This window comes from Engraulis encrasicolus, chromosome 7, assembly GCF_034702125.1.
Source record: "Engraulis encrasicolus isolate BLACKSEA-1 chromosome 7, IST_EnEncr_1.0, whole genome shotgun sequence".
In the NCBI taxonomy this organism is placed as follows: Eukaryota; Metazoa; Chordata; class Actinopteri; order Clupeiformes; family Engraulidae; genus Engraulis; species Engraulis encrasicolus.
In genome coordinates, this window is record NC_085863.1 from 55,830,260 (window position 1) to 55,837,759 (window position 7,500).

At 41.9% G+C, this 7,500-nt stretch overlaps 1 protein-coding gene across 1 annotated transcript in view; it reads left to right on the forward strand.

Annotated features, from left to right (window-relative positions):
- Positions 1 to 7,500, forward strand: part of LOC134453216 (LHFPL tetraspan subfamily member 7 protein) — a 225,600-nt gene that overhangs the window by 202,211 nt on the left and 15,889 nt on the right. The gene's annotated exons all lie outside the window — the stretch shown is intronic.

The window sequence follows — 7,500 nt, forward strand, 5'->3', positions numbered from 1 at the left end:
GTTTGAATTGAATTCCGTATGACAGTTTTCACATAAAACACAGTGCCATTGCACATTGCATTGCAATGCCATAAATCCCTCAGTGATGCCATTTGTGTTATTTGATTTATTAAGGCAATTGCCGATGTCCATACAGCACTTGACAGAATGTGTAGCCTCCTGCATGTTTGGCATACCAGATTACCTTGTCAGTAGAACAGTAAAACAGTAGGTAGAACAAACAAACAAAACAAATGGGTTGTATGTGGAGGAGAGGAATGTATAGGTATGTAGAGGAGTGCATATTGGAGTGTACTGTATATGAATAGATGTGTGTACGTATATGGATTGTATGTGGATGTTTATGTGTGAAAATGGTGTCTATAGCAAATGAGATGTGTACTACAAGATCTAACCTGATGGAACTGAACAGTCTGATGTGAAAACAAATATCCCTAAGGGAAAATTAAGAATCTAATCTAATCTAATCCAATCTAATGTCAGTAAAATACTGTGGTCAGGAAAATACGATACTGCCCTGGCCTAATGCAATAGCAATTTTATACCTTTCTCACTCACCAAAACAAGCCTCTGCACTTGTCTGAAAACATGAACAGATAATTAACATATAGGCTACCTACCAATACTGTGCTGAATTAGGCTAACTACCAACATGGCCCTGGCTCTGGCCTTGATGATTGCCATTCAGCTGCATATTGGCATTCTCATCAAAGTTGTGACTCGCTGGGAAAAACGTCAAGGACATCCAATTTGTTTGACACATAAATTAATTTCAGGCATTAAGGCATGGGATGGTCTGAGGGAAATGAAAGTAATTAAGTTGATAGATGAGTCTGGGTGGTGAAGTGAATGGCGGCGGGGTGTTTCAATGAGCACATCTTTACGTGGCCAGTCCTCAGCTCAATGCTCTCAGACAGACAGAAGGAGAATACTGACCCGACCCCTGTGGTGTGTGGGTATTTTAAAAAAATCATTTTTACAAACACGTCATTTCACATATTTTAGTATTTCAGTGGGTGTTGGATACAGACATCCATTGCAGTCAATAATCGCCTCACAAATCCATCTATGAGGCATCAGATGCTTATGATCAGGCACACTTTTATGATCAGGCACACTTGTTTTTAGTTTTAGATTCAGATCTATTCTTAATTTATCCCCAAGGGGACACTCCTTAGACACTCTGACAGACAGTAGCCTACTGTATATACACTTGATTCAAACAAAACATTCAAACATGGGAAACACAGACATGCAAACACTAATTTGGAAAAATGCAAAGATAGTAAGATACAGAACAAAACCACCACTTCACACAACAGTACTGAAGTTTCACAACTCAAAAAAGAACACAAGTACAAACCCAGATACCAGTGGTACCTGTAATAATGATATAAAACACACAGCATGAACAGATAGGCCTACCACAATGTGTTTACTAAAAGAGACCCATTATCCACAGTGGATGATAATTGCATTATTATAACATGTTTACAAAATAAAAACAAAAACACTGCAATACCACAACGTGTTTACCTGTACAGACCCTCAGCCCACATTAGAAGCATCAGAGTGTTCCGGAACAGCTCTGAGGGTTCCTTCCTGCTACGGTAGCTAGTCTGTTCTCATTAGGCTGCTTCCTTTATTACTGTGCGCTCTGCTGGGCTGGTGATGAGGGCCGTGGCCAACCAGCTGTGCCGGGTTAAGACAGCAGGTGCCACACTGGACCTATTAGACCTGATCGCTTCTGATCTGTTATTGTAAGACTTCAACTCTTCAGGTGATATTTCCATATGGGCTGCATTAGTTTTTCTCGGCGTGAGATTACTTATTCATGTAGTGAGTGGAAAGCTTGAGGAATTGGCTGGCTCTCTCGTAGCCTCAAGCAAGTGTACACTGTTTTTTACATGAGATAGATTAAAAAAAATAAAAAACACACATTAAACATCGAGCTTCAACTCGTGAGTGTGCAGCACTTTTTTCTTTATTTTAAGTGACTTTGGTTCCAACACTTCTTTTTCTGGTGTGCGTCTTGCACCTTCATTGACATGAGCTGGATAAGAAATTAAAATGCTTACTTATTAAATGCTTACTTATTAAAAAATGAAAGTGCTTACGTAGTCTACTTTGAGATACTTTTCCTGAGCCTTTGAAATTATTAAGAATGGGAATCAAAAATGAATACAAAGTGGGGAATGTTAGACTAGTTTTCTCCTTAAAAGATGGTCAGTCCGTGAAGTACTGTAGAGGCAAGTACATGTAGATATGAAACTGACGTCCACTCGTACTCACATTGAGACATGTGGCCATTTAATATGTCTGATTGCATTATGGCACATTTTGTATGCAGGGTAATTCTAACGTCTGTTATAGTTATTTCAAGGTCCTTATAGTGCGAAGATTTTTCCCCATTTGCTCCAGAATGTCTTTGTCAAACAGACGGTTAAGCTGAACAAATTGCACTTTCATATTTTATTAAACACTGAGTATGACCTCACATTCTTCCTCTTCGCTCTCATAGTCAGTGATTTATCATTGAATTCTCCTTTTTCTCTTCCTCTCTCTCTCTCTCCCTCCCTCCTCTACTCCTCTACTCTACCTCATCCCTCATCTCTCTCTTCACCCCCCTCCTCTTAATGGATCACTTTCCTATTTACAAATCCCTCTCCTCCTCCTCCGTCTCCCTCTCTTTCCCTCCTCTCTCTCTTCCACTGCTTCTTCTTTTCTCATGTTCACTCAGTGTTTACCCTCTCTTTCTTGATCCCTCGCTCCCTTTCTCCCCCTCTCTCCCTTTCTCATATGCATTCAGTCACTCAGTCAGTCTTCTATTCCTGTCTTGACATCCTCTCTCTCTCTCTCTCTCTCTCTCTCTCTCTCTCTCTCTCTCTCTCTCTCTCTCTCTCTCTCTCTCTCTCTCTCTAATGCGTTTTCTCCCCAGGTTCTCTCTCTCCCTCATTGTCTGGTGTGCGTGTCCTTGTCTGCCTTGTCTGTCTATGAAGGATGGGGAGACGTCTATCCACAGAGACTGCCTGTCTATGGTTGTCTGTTTGTTGGCTCCATGTCCATGTGTCTGTCTGTCAGTCTGTCTGGCTGTCTGTCTGTCTGTCTGTCTGTCTGTCTGTCTGTCTGTCTGTCTGTTTGGGGGTTTTATTCTGTTTCTGTTGTGTGAGGATGAAGCTGGATTTTGCACTGGTGTTCATGAATCCCTTGGCCATTCCTGACTTTTTCTGCACCCCCCCTCTCTCTCTCACTCTCTCCCTCCCTCTCACCCCTTTGTTCTCTGTCTTCTCTTGCTTTCTCGCTATGTCTCTCATGTCACTGTTGTCTGTCAGAAACAGCCTCTGCAATAGCGGCTGCAGTAACATGTGCCTTCAGTATTTCATTCACATTTAAAAGCATCACCCCTGAGTGGAGAGGAGAGTCTATGCTGAGCAGTGGATGCAGCGGCCATACACCATACCACCACACCCAAACCCATACGCAGTACATTTCGCATACTAAATAGCTGATTGAACACTTTGTCAACTCCAACAAAGAGTTAATTAAACACTTAGGAGGGCTCATAAAGTTTGTCCTAAGTGTTGAATTGAATTGAGTTAATTCAACACTTCAAGACTGCATTTTTACAGTGTGGATACACCCCTCCCACACGCCCCAATTTCACCCCAATGCCACATGGGCAGAGCAGAAGGCTGTTGGCATGTGGCAGTGCATGTGTGCCCATTAGACTGATTTCCCAGTGGTGCCATGTACTGTACGGTAGCTCATGAGTGGGGTCAGGATACAGGACTCAGTCCCAGCATGGTCTGTTGGACGGCACACATGAGCCGGTGTTCTGCTGAGATCGGCTACTTTGACGAGATGAGCTACCAATAGACTGTTAACATAGCCAATATCCTAACACTAATCCCTAGGAGTGCTACTATAGTGTTTTAAGGGCTTGGTATCTCAGCTTGACATGCCACTCATATCGACAGGACACTGGATTGGTAATACTGGTGTTCTGTTCACAACGGCTTTTCAATGAGATGAGCTACCAATAGGCTGCTAACATAATCTCAACCCTAAACCTGAGCCTAGTCCATTGTAATGTCTTGGGATCTCAGCTGGACAGGTGGTTCATATCAGCATGACACCAGGACTGCTTTTGACACACACACAAACACGCAACCTCTGATGTCACCACATATGAAACAGGATGAAACGCCTTGAAGCGACAAGTCATACTAACAATCTTGTCAGGGCATTTTTTTTTCAAAAGGCATAATTCAGTTAGCTGGAATCTCCTGGCCATAACTTCAAGGCTTGTGTGGGTATGATGCAAACATGTGCAAGCCCAGACCAACCATGACGTGACTGCCACCTCTGGCCCTGGTGTGGCCGTGATCAGGTTGTGATGTACATTCACATCCTGGCAGCAGAAGGCGTATAGCTTTACCCTCAGAAGGGAATAGTCCAGCTGCAGCTTTACCTCTGGACATCATGCCCTCAACATATCTGCCAGTATGCAGTTGCTTGAACAAAGCTGTTTTTTTTCTATCTCTATCTAAAATGTCCTCGATTAATGAGAATCTTTGAAGATATTTTTTGTACAGATCTTGATGTTATGCATTTAGACTATGTTAAGCGTTTCCAGAGTGATCTTTTTATGATTATCATTACCGTGTGTGCGTATCTGTGTGCACTCTCTCACGTGAACCGTGACAGTTGGCGCTGTATGACAGCCTCCAGAGCTGGTGTGTGAATGTGGGCATATGAACAGTATGTGTGTGTACGTATTTGACAGCACTTTGAGTCAACTTCATAGTGATACCGCGTTATATAAATACACATGTTGTATTGTATTGTTGTAGGGATGCAAATGATTAATCGATTAATCGACTTTAATCAATCAATGTGTTAATCGATTAAAAAACATTCATAGCAATGAATCGGCAATTCAACTAACAAGAGACCCAGGTGAAATGGGCATGTGAAGAGTGTGTGTGAAGAGGGGTGTGAATAGTGGGAATATTTAAACCACCTTTGAATTAAAGAATTGAAATAGAATGAATTTAAATGTAGTATTTTATCTCAATTTTTAATGTTTTTTTTTTTAGATTTAGCAGGTTTTTTTAAGAAACATTGAGATTTCGGGGGGGAAACGCCGCTTATCAATTAGTCGTAAGTCGATCGATAAGGCTATCAACTAATGATTAATGAATGAATCGATAATTTGCATTCCTATATTGTTGTATTGTACTGTATTATTAGTGCTACACAACACAACACAACACACCACACTACATCACACACCTGCCTCCCCTGCTCTACTCTCCTATAGTACAGTACGTAGTGCAATACTGCCCATTTAATCCACCACACAACACTACACACCACACCAAACGCCACCTTCTTTTGGTATGCAACACTGAGTGATGCATCCAGTTTATCCACTACACCACACTACACACCATACACCAAACACCACCTATGCTCTACAATGTTATGCGATACTACCTCTCTACTACTACTCTACAACATTCTTTAATACTACCTATTGATGTCAATTCATTGGACCCTACTACACACTACACACCAAACAGCACCCTCCTCTGCTCTGAAACGTTGTGCGATACCGTACCCAGCAACTCTACTGCACCACCATACACACCACCCACCACACACACATACATGTAACACCACCCTCCTCTGCTCCACTACATTGCACGCCTCTCTCCCCTGGTCCAGCTATAGTGTTGCTGCTGTGCATGTAGGACACAGGTGATGAGCAGCCAAGATAGATGAGGACGCCCCACACAGCAGCACACAGCACAGGACTCACTGGGCATACAATATGGAAAGCCCAACGCTGTGCTCTACTTTGGGGAGTAAAAAACAGGTGTGCTGCCGGCCGCTTGCTTTTCATTGTTCTGTCGAGACGGGCTGCTTCATCGAGGTGAGCTACCATAGACTGTTAACACAGCCCAAACCATAACATTATCCCCTAGAGGCACTACTGTGGTATGTTGTAATGGCATGCATGCATAGGTGTCAAAAGTAAAATAAAAAAGAAACTGTTTCCTTCCAACCCAGGTAATTTATCTGAGCAACCAGTACCTGTGCACTTGTCTTACAATCAGCTGACTCTGTACTGGTTGGATGAAGTTTGTGGTGGGTCCTTGTTAGGTTTTTAGCATTCTTCAGTAAGAACACCTTCTATTTATCTCAGGGTCATGTATTTGTGTACAGTATTTGTATGCTAATAGTATTTTCTTGTATACTTCCACATCATGTGCACAAATATTAACAGGGGACACACATTATACTGTATGAGTGTGACAACTTAATTTCCTGTGTCTTGCCTTGAAATACGTAAACAGTATTCTCTGAGGTCAACACAGCACACAATTATGAGCTCCTCTCTCTCCTCTCTGTTTGTCTTTCTATCCATCCTCCGTCACTCCCCCTCACTATGTCTTTCTCATCAAATCCCCATCTCATATACAGACTCATTTGTTCTCTTTTCTCTCCTCGGTAACAAGCACACTCGGTCCCTCTCTCTGAAGGGTGCTTTAATCAATCAATCAATCAAGAGTTTATTGTCATTGTCAAAAAGGCAACGAATTGTCAAAAAGGCAACGAAATTGTGTTTCGGGTACAATACTTAGTAGCAGCATAAACTAATACAAAGTTTAGTACACCTGGGACGAACTGCGCACTGCGCGCATCCACTTTCACAAATCTTGGTTTTAGACAAGTAGTAGACAACATTGGGTAAGGATGAGGAGAAAAAGATTCCATAGCTCCACATTGCAAACACAACATCAAGGCATAGAACAAAAAACCTCATTTATGGCTATAAGCAGTGGAGACGCAGACATTGTACAAAACCGGGGGGAGGGGGGGGGGGGGGGGTCAGAAAGCGCGGAGGAGGCGTTGAAGAGAGGGGAGGGGTGGGCACTGGATAGCTTATCACCCCACTCTGAGCCATAGCTCAAACCGTCCCAGGGACGGCCTTGCACTGTCCCATAGCAAGTGAAAAACGTCTCCAGGTGCATCCCTCTTGAATTGGAGTTACATTGATTATAGTATGTGTAGACCCACCTTCCAAGCATCATGCACAAAGTCAAAGTCAAGTCAAATTTATTTTTATAGCGCATTTCATACACAGGTGCAACTCAATGTGCTTCACAAAAAAAAAAGCGAAAGGAAAGAAAACAAGCAAAGAAAAGAAGAAAGACATTTAAGTCAAAGAACATTTAAAACACCAAGATTAAAAACGTATGGTAAAAAGAAAAACATAAAAAGAACAATACATTTTTTAAAAATGTGTTTAAAACATTCAGATAAAAACATATGGCAAGAAATAAACATAGAAATAAAGATGATATAAAATGCAAGCTAGTTAAAAGCATCTGAAAACAGCTTTGTCTTGAGTCTAGATTTAAAGCTATCAATGGTCGGTGCATTTTTTACGTTATCTGGAAGCTGGTTCCAAAGCTTTGAAGCATAGAAGCT